Source organism: Sprattus sprattus (genome assembly GCF_963457725.1).
Source record: "Sprattus sprattus genome assembly, chromosome: 12".
NCBI lineage: Eukaryota > Metazoa > Chordata > Actinopteri > Clupeiformes > Clupeidae > Sprattus > Sprattus sprattus.
Window position 1 is genome coordinate 12,605,916 of NC_137910.1, and position 8,297 is coordinate 12,614,212.

The 8,297-nt window shown below is 47.8% G+C and overlaps 1 pseudogene across 1 annotated transcript; it reads left to right on the forward strand.

Annotated features, from left to right (window-relative positions):
* The first annotated feature begins 5,703 nt into the window (after positions 1–5,703).
* Positions 5,704–6,761, forward strand: LOC308373196 (annotated as a pseudogene). Its single transcript has one exon. The product of its transcript is annotated as an uncharacterized misc_RNA (transcript).
* The last annotated feature ends 1,536 nt before the right edge of the window (positions 6,762–8,297 follow it).

Genomic DNA, 8,297 nt, shown 5'->3' on the forward strand with positions numbered 1-8,297 from the left:
AGAGAAGGAGAGCAGGGGAAGAGAGGAGAAGCAGCAGTAGAATACGAGAGCAAACTCTCTAAAGTGTTTTGATTTCTACCTCAAGCCTTTGCCACAAGCCAAATCCTTCAAGGCTACGTCCTGTCCTTGATGCTCTAAGAGGACATTCTCTCCCCAACAACCGAGCAAGCATGAGGCTGTAGAAGCATAGAAAACTAAAGTGAGACAAATTACACAACTATGACAGGTACTTTGGACTGCAGTGAAACCATAATCAGACTGCTACCCGCATCACGAGGAGCGATTAAAGACCAAACATGAATTTAGAACATTCATACACATTTGCACATTACCTGGAAATCCTAATCATCGTGAGGTTCTCTCTGTGACGGTGGGGGGAGCCTGAGGCAAACAGTCAGGAGCTAAAGGACTGCAGGAAGTGGTCAACCAGGAGCTAAAGGACTGCAGGAAGTGGTCATTAGTTCAACCAGGAGCTAAAGGACTGCAGGAAGTGGTCATTAGTTCAGTCAGGAGCTAAAGGACTGCAGGAAGTGGTCATTAGTTCAGTCAGGAGCTAAAGGTCTGCAGGAAGTGGTCATTAGTTCAGTCAGGAGCTAAAGGACTGCAGGAAGTGGTCAACCAGGAGCTAAAGGACTGCAGGAAGTGGTCATTAGTTCAGCCAGGAGCTAAAGGACTGCAGGAAGTGGTCATTAGTTCAGCCAGGAGCTAAAGGACTGCAGAAAGTGGTCATTAGTTCAGTCAGGAGCTAAAGGACTGTGTATGTCTATGGTGCTGATAGCGTGCTGTGAACACAACCAGTCCAGGTTGAGAAGCTGAGGTGTGACCGCTGACTGCTGAGTGCTGACCCCTAGCCCAACATTGTGAGCGTCCATTATCTGGATTTGAATCAGAGTGAATTTCGCCTTACGAGTTTGATCCATCAGTCGAGAGATGCCGTCGCATCCTGACACGTTAATGACTGTGAAGATGCTAAAAGAGTGATGGTGATGAGGTTCCTCTCTGTCTGCCACATTCCAGGATTTGTTTTCCGCTCGCTCTTCCGCAGCACTTTATTTGCATCCTGCTCTCTCTCTCTCTCTTTCTCTCTCTCTCTCTCTTTCTCTCTTCAGCAGACAGTGCTAATGACTCGGAAGTCTGTTTTGAAGCGTGGCGGCACGGGCACACCGCATTTGTGGCCATGCACATCAGTCGCAGCGATGAACTAATTTTCGGCTTACTGGTACTTAGTAGGAAGTACGTGGTTGAAATATTGAATTCATTTTAGAATACACACACACCCAAATACTCACATTGTGGTCTTGTCCATATGGCGTACAAGCAAACAAAGCCAGATTGCTAGAAATCAGCAACTTTTCAAAAAACAAACTTTAGTCAACATTAACCAATCAAATCCTCATTAAACTCAACACCCTCCTGCCCCTTACAGCAGAAACACAGTTCAAACACTATAACCCACTTTACGTATCTAGGTCTGTCGCACCTCTTAGTGTAGACTCTATTCTGTCCCCTCTCTTCTTAGTGGGGCAGGCGGTGAGTGTGTGGGCAGGCTGCCATGCCGCCCATAATGGAGGAGATGGGCACAGTGCCCAGTGTCGGCTGGCCAGGCGCGACGAGGCCTGCAGCCCTAAAGCTAAAGCTCCGCTCTGTCCCGTTCACTCCGCACTATGGATTTTCCACACACTGTGAAATCCTATCTCGTTCAATCTGCGTCTCGTTAAATTGCTGTCCATCAATGTGCCCTTTTCCTACAACAGACCAATTATCCCTGCCACACATACAAGCACACATACTCTCATACAGACACACACACACACACACACACAGACAAGTTAGAGAAGGACCGTCTACAGACAGGCACTGTCTTCTCTAACACCATCGTCCCAAGTAAATAGACCTAGTCCCATTTCTCCTCTCGTACTGGCATATCATCATTACAGGTAGACATACTTAGAGAAATACACACACACACACACACACACAGACTCAAAGTATCCTGTGTCAGTCACCAAAACACTTCCCATGAAATGATATAAAGTACAGAGATGTGCCCGTATGCCCTGACTTCCCATGATGCATCAGTACAGGAAGCTATCAGAGTATCACAGAGTCCCCCCTAAGGGCCCAGCACACATATGGAGATATCAGAGACCTAGGAGCAGCGGGCGGAAATGGGCCAGGCACAAGACTTCAGGCTCTTCACCATAAGCCACGGGCATACCGTAAGAGCTTTATAAAGTTAGCAATTACCAGGGCAACACTTTGGGAATATGGAGACAGAGGGGGGCGTAATCTGATCACTTTGGCACACGGGGCTCCGAGCAGGCAGAGATAAGCAGTGAGGAGAGGGGAGGATGCAGTCTGAGCTACATGTCCCACAGGAGAAGAGTGTATGAAGTTAGAGAGACAGAGGAAGAGGAGGAGCACCGTGTCTATGACATTAGAGGAAGAGAGAGGAGGAGAGTGTGTGAGTTAGAGAGAGAGAGATTGAGGGAGAGAGGGGGGGGGGTTTCCTTCATTGGAGAGACAGATGAAGAGGAGGAGGAAAGTGTTTATGAAGGTGGAGAGAGAGAGGCACAAAAAGGAGGAAGAAGAGAGAGAGAGTTTGTGAAGTTAAAGAGAAAGAAGAAGAGAAGGACGAGGGAGGGAGGGAGGGAAGGGAGACAGTGAGATTGACAACAATAGCGACTATAAAGTTAGGGAAAGACAATTTGATCTGAAGAAGAAAAGAGATCAGATGAAAGGATCTAAAGATGCGAGAGCCATACAGAGAGAGAGAGGAAGCAGCCCGTCCCCACAGACCTGAAAACAAGGTCGGACTTAAACACATCCAGTCGGTTCAACCGGCTTCCTGCAAACCATGGCACTCAACACAACACAAGTTTTAACATAAAGTTTTATACAACAAAGAACACTTTGGCTGAGGTTGTGCAGTGAATGTGAGCGCTCTGAGTTAACACTTCAAACTGCCATGCCCAGAGACTGAACCTCCTGATAGTGATGTCGCTGCAGAAAGAAGTTTCACTCACATCACCAATACAACACAAGTGTGTGAGATGTTACAGGGTTACATCACCAACACGAGTGTGTGAGAGGTCACAGGCCGGTCTCCAACATGTCATCATGATTCACAGTCAGGGACCATTGTACTCCAAAGCCCTGTTGATGCAGAGGAATCCCTTAATCACATATATTTGAAACTATTGGAAGTGCTTTAGTCTTTATTATTCATTTTCTTCACTTTCTGTTTCACCCAGACAAAAAGAACACTTAAACTGGACCCCCACAAACTGAGGTCTTCATTAAGGCCAAAGTTGCGTGTGCGTTTGACACAGCTGATAAGTCACTTATTTGACTTACACTGACCATATCGCCTCTGTCTCCCATTCGTGCCGTTTTGCGCTATTCAACATCCCCAAAATCAGGCCGTACCTAACCCAGTCTGCCACCCACCTGCTGGTTCAAACCTTGGTGAGTTCCCGCCTTGACAAGCCCAACACCCTCCTAACGTGGTGAAACCACTACAGATGATCCAGAACGCGGTGGCGCATCTGGTGTTCAACCAAGCAAAGAGGGCACACGTCACCCCGCTACTCATTGAGCTACAATGGCTGCCTGTAGCTGCTTGCATTAAGTTCAAGTCACTTATGTTTGCTTACAGAGTGATGCTGGTGCTGCTCCAACCTACCTAAATGCTCTTGTAAGGGCAAATGTTACACCCAGGATGCTGCGCTCGTCTAGTGAGCGTCGTTTGGCACTGCCGTCTGTGCAAGTACGGCAATCCAGACTATTCTCATTTGTAGTTCCACGTTGGTGGCACGAACTGCCTATCACTAACAGAGTGGGGCGTCCCTCTATATCTTTAAGAAGCTGAAGACCAAACTCTTCTCAGAGAGCACCTCCCTTCCTAACTTGCACTTCGACTAGTACTTAACTTGCACTTACAGCAGTTACATTCCTGCACTTCATTTTTTCTATTCCTTTTTCTATTTCTTATGTAAAGTAATATGTTTTGTTACACTAGGTCTCTTTTGTTCGTAGCTTGACTGTTCTCTCCCTTTTACGTCGCTTTGGACAAAAGTGTCTGCTAAATGACTAAATGTAAATGTAAATGTAGAGACAGCCACTTTCCCTACAGTCCTTGTCCTTCACATGTAAAGCCCTAAGATGAAACGTGATAATTCATCATTTATTTAACTGTACTGATCTTGAGTGTTCTTCTCATTTCTGCACAGGCGAGCCACCTTTTTCCCGACCTTAAAAGAAAGAGTAATAGGCAAAAGGGGGGGAAAGAATGGGATGAGAGACAGATTGTGAGTGAGGGAAAGAGGGAGAAAGAGAGAGAGAGAAGGAGGGAGGCCTGTGAATACATTGGGAGATGGGGCTGTGTCTGCAGTGTGATCCTCTAACCCACTGCCTGCGGCATGATGTGACAGGCCTGTCACAACATCAGCGTTGGCTTCACTTCCCCGAGAGCGCTGCTCAACACTTCCCCTCTCACCCACTCACTCCTGCCCGCCCGCCTGTCTCATCTCACCCCCTGGTCTTACGCAACTGCATTTGCTTACTTTTACACATTTCAAACACAATGCGCTGTTGTTTGGTAAGGGCCCATCTGTTATGTACACATTTAGATGACAAAGTAGATGGAATGGTAGAACCTTTTGACAGATCAGTGGTAAGTGGGAAAGGTCATGCTCTTAAGTGGGTTAGCATTATGCTAAAACCACGGTAGCACCTTGAACTCTCAAATTCCTAAATCATTAATAATATGCAGTGGCTTCTACACAACACATACTAATTTGCTTATTTTCAAAGAGTATGTCCGTTATAGGCTTTATTCTCATCCAACTCTGACCTGGCTGTTTAGAATATAATCATACATGCCACTTTTGCCTCAATGTTTTCAGTTATATGAAATTATGAAATATACAAGTATCATGGCATGGCAAACTACCCTTACAGGCCTTAGGGTCTGAAGTGTTAAGACAACCAGAAGCAAACTCCCTGGCTGAACTGCACAATTCAATCAAGTTGCCTTGGCATGATGTCAACACTCTTCACAGTGGAAGTTCACACCTGACCACACACACAGCAATTGCAATCACCTGAAGCTAGTTGGTGAATTAGGATTCAGACAGAGAAGCTGTGCCTATAAAAGAGCAGGTTGGGTGTCTGGGAGTCAAAGCTAGGGTGTTGCTGTTGCAGTGGTGAGGAGAGTGCTACTTTTGGGTCTTTGAGGCAAACCACTGAAGTTTGCGACGTCTCTTGGCATGATGTTCAGGTACACATTCAATTGTTTGTCTTTAGGTATATCTTTTTCTACTTGGTCTAAACAAAGTGTATTCTGCAGGTTCCCTTGGATATGCCTTTACTTAATAAGTGAAATATGCTGTCAACAACTTGAACAAGGTATGAGTTGGTCTTTTTTTTTGTAAATTTGCATGTAGAGTATCTTTTAATTGAAGCCCTTGTTTTGTTCTAGGGTTGGAAGTTCCCCAGAGTTTTGGGTACCATGGTTTCAGGCCTGGGACTCCTGGCAGTGGCCCTGTACCCTCCATGAATGACTTCAGCTCTATCAAAGGTGAAGGTGTCCAAAGTTACAATGAACCTTTGAAGATGCCCCCAGCATGGGCCCAGGTGAACCAGGTGGCCAAGATGCATCCAGTGAGCCAGGCAGCCAAGATGCCCCAGGTGCAGGCCCAGATGCCCCCAGCATGGGCCCAGATGCCTCCAGTGAGCCAGGCAGCCAAGATGCCCCAGGTGCAGGCCCAGATGCCCCCATCATGGGCCCAGATGCCTCCAGTGAGCCAGGCAGCCAAGATGCCCCAGGTGCAGGCCCAGATGCCCCCATCATGGGCCCAGATGCCTCCAGTGAGCCAGGCAGCCAAGATGCCCCAGGTGCAGGCCCAGATGCTCCCATCATGGGCCCAGGTGAACCAGGAGTCCAAAATTCATCCAGTGAGCCAGGCAGCCAAGATGCCCCAGGTGCAGGCCCAGATGCCCCCAGCATGGCCCCAGAAGCCCCCAGCCCCACCAAGTCAGGTGCTGGCCCAGATGCACCCAGCATGGGCCAAGATGCCTCCAGTGAACCAGGCAGCCAAGATGCCCCAGGTGCAGGCCCAGATGCCCCCAGCATGGGCCCAAATGCCTACAGTGAGCCAGGCAGCCAAGATTCCCCAGGTGCAGGCCCAGATGCCCCCATCATGGGCCCAGATGCCTCCAGTGAGCCAGGCAGCCAAGATACCCCAGGTGCAGGCCCAGATGCCCCCATCATGGGCCCAGGTGAACCAGGAGGCCAAGATTCATCCAGTGAGCCAGGCAGCCAAGATACCCCAGGTGCAGGCCCAGATGCCCCCATCATGGGCCCAGGTGAACCAGGAGGTCAAGATTCATCCAGTGAGCCAGGCAGCCCAGATGCCCCAGGTGCAGGCCCAGATGCCCCAAGCATGGGCCCAGATGCCCCTGGCCCCAGTGAGCCCGGCAGCCAAGATGCCCAAGGTGCAGGCCCAGATGCCCATGGCCCAAGTGAGCCAGGCAGCCAAGATGCCCAAGGTGCAGGCCCAGATGCCCATGGCCCAAGTGAGCCAGGCAGCCAAGATGCCCAAGGTGCAGGCCCAGATGCCCATGCCCCCAGTGAGCCAGACTGCCAAGATGCCCCCAGTGAAGCAGGCGGCCAAGATGCCCCAGGTGCAGGCCCAGATGGCCTCCGTGCCGGTCGAGATGACCCTGCCTCAAATGACTCAATCCAACTCTTTAGGTAGTCTTGGCAGCTCCTCCATGGATGTCAGTGGAGAAACCACTTCTAATGGTGGTGCTGCTGAGGGTCCCTCATCAGGGCAAGAGCGCTACCTTGTGATCACAGAGCCATCAGGTTTTCAGGCACGCTACGTGGTTAAATCCTTCAATCGTTACGTGCGTGGAAAAATTGTCTTTTCCCAAACCACCTACATCCCACTGGCTGTTCCTCCAAGTGATTCTGAGCCTGCTCCTGTCCCCATTTTTCTTGGACATGAAGCCCAGACTGACCAAACTGTAGACTACACTCTTTCAAAGTAGGCATGGGTTTTTCTGTATATCTGTTCATAAGTGAGTGTTTGAATTCTAATGTGTTTCTTTCTCTTCAGGAAAGGCTAGATTTGCCCAGTTGATCTTAGCCACGGAGGTATCTGTCTACTTTTGTTCTCAAATTCTGTTTCATGTGGGAGGGAGTCTTTCTGCTTACTTTGTCTTCTCTTTTCAGGCCCTGAACTCAAACCTAAATGGATATCAAGGATGCACTTTACATTGTGGTTAAAACAATAAAAGACTTTCTCTAAATTTGCATCTCCTATTTCTTGAAACCCTTTTATGGCCTTGATGGGTAAAAGGCAGGCTATCCATGGATACCATTGAAATCTTGTCCTGCTGTTGAGGGAGGTTGACTCAAATGGATTACTGGAGAAAATCGGGATGTAACTTCAGGATGTAGAATTTCATTATCGGGCTCTCTATGGCAAACCAAATTTATAATCCGCATCCTTGAGTAAAGGGTCTCTTTTGAATCGTTGTCCTTAAGCTTTAGGTGTGTAACGTGTGCCATGTGTTATTCCAGAGAAGCAAATGCTCCATAAAATGGCCTATATTTGTAAGTACCATGCATCAGCGTTTCAATTATATTCTGCGTCAACCATATATAGGCAAGTGTTTTACAGCTAAAATGGTTCATACACTTTAATGATGGGTAGTTCATTGATGCTGCCTCATACTGGCATCCCTAGAGATGTATCAGCAGTAATAGCTATGAAGTTGGCAATGCAACTGACTGAGTTTGTGAATAAAAGGTTATTTAAAAAAGGAACTAGATGATCTCTTGTAATAAGAACATTATGTGGTTCCAGGAAGCGGGTTAACTTAGTCAACTGAGGAAAGCGACATGAAATGGATGCACTGAAACCTCCAGGTCTGTTAAAACTGACTGGAAATGCTGCTGCTAACTAGAGGCCATTTAAGCAGCAATTCAAGCTGTACGTTGCCACGCTTGAAATTGAGATGAGCAGATGAGCGAAAGATGGCCACTGTTGCCGGCAGAGAAGCATTTAAAGCTTCAACACATTTCTGTTCGCTGCAAACTCCCCTCTGATCTTTGATCAGAATTCCGGACACTTATGTTTCGACGACCTGGAACAGGGTATATAACCTGACAGATTTCTCCAAATGGCTGCAATATGAGGCATGGTGCCAGGACCCTTAAGGCCAAGCCAGACAGTAAGCAGAAGAAGGACAACAACAACATATATATTTAAATTCTTTCTTTTCTC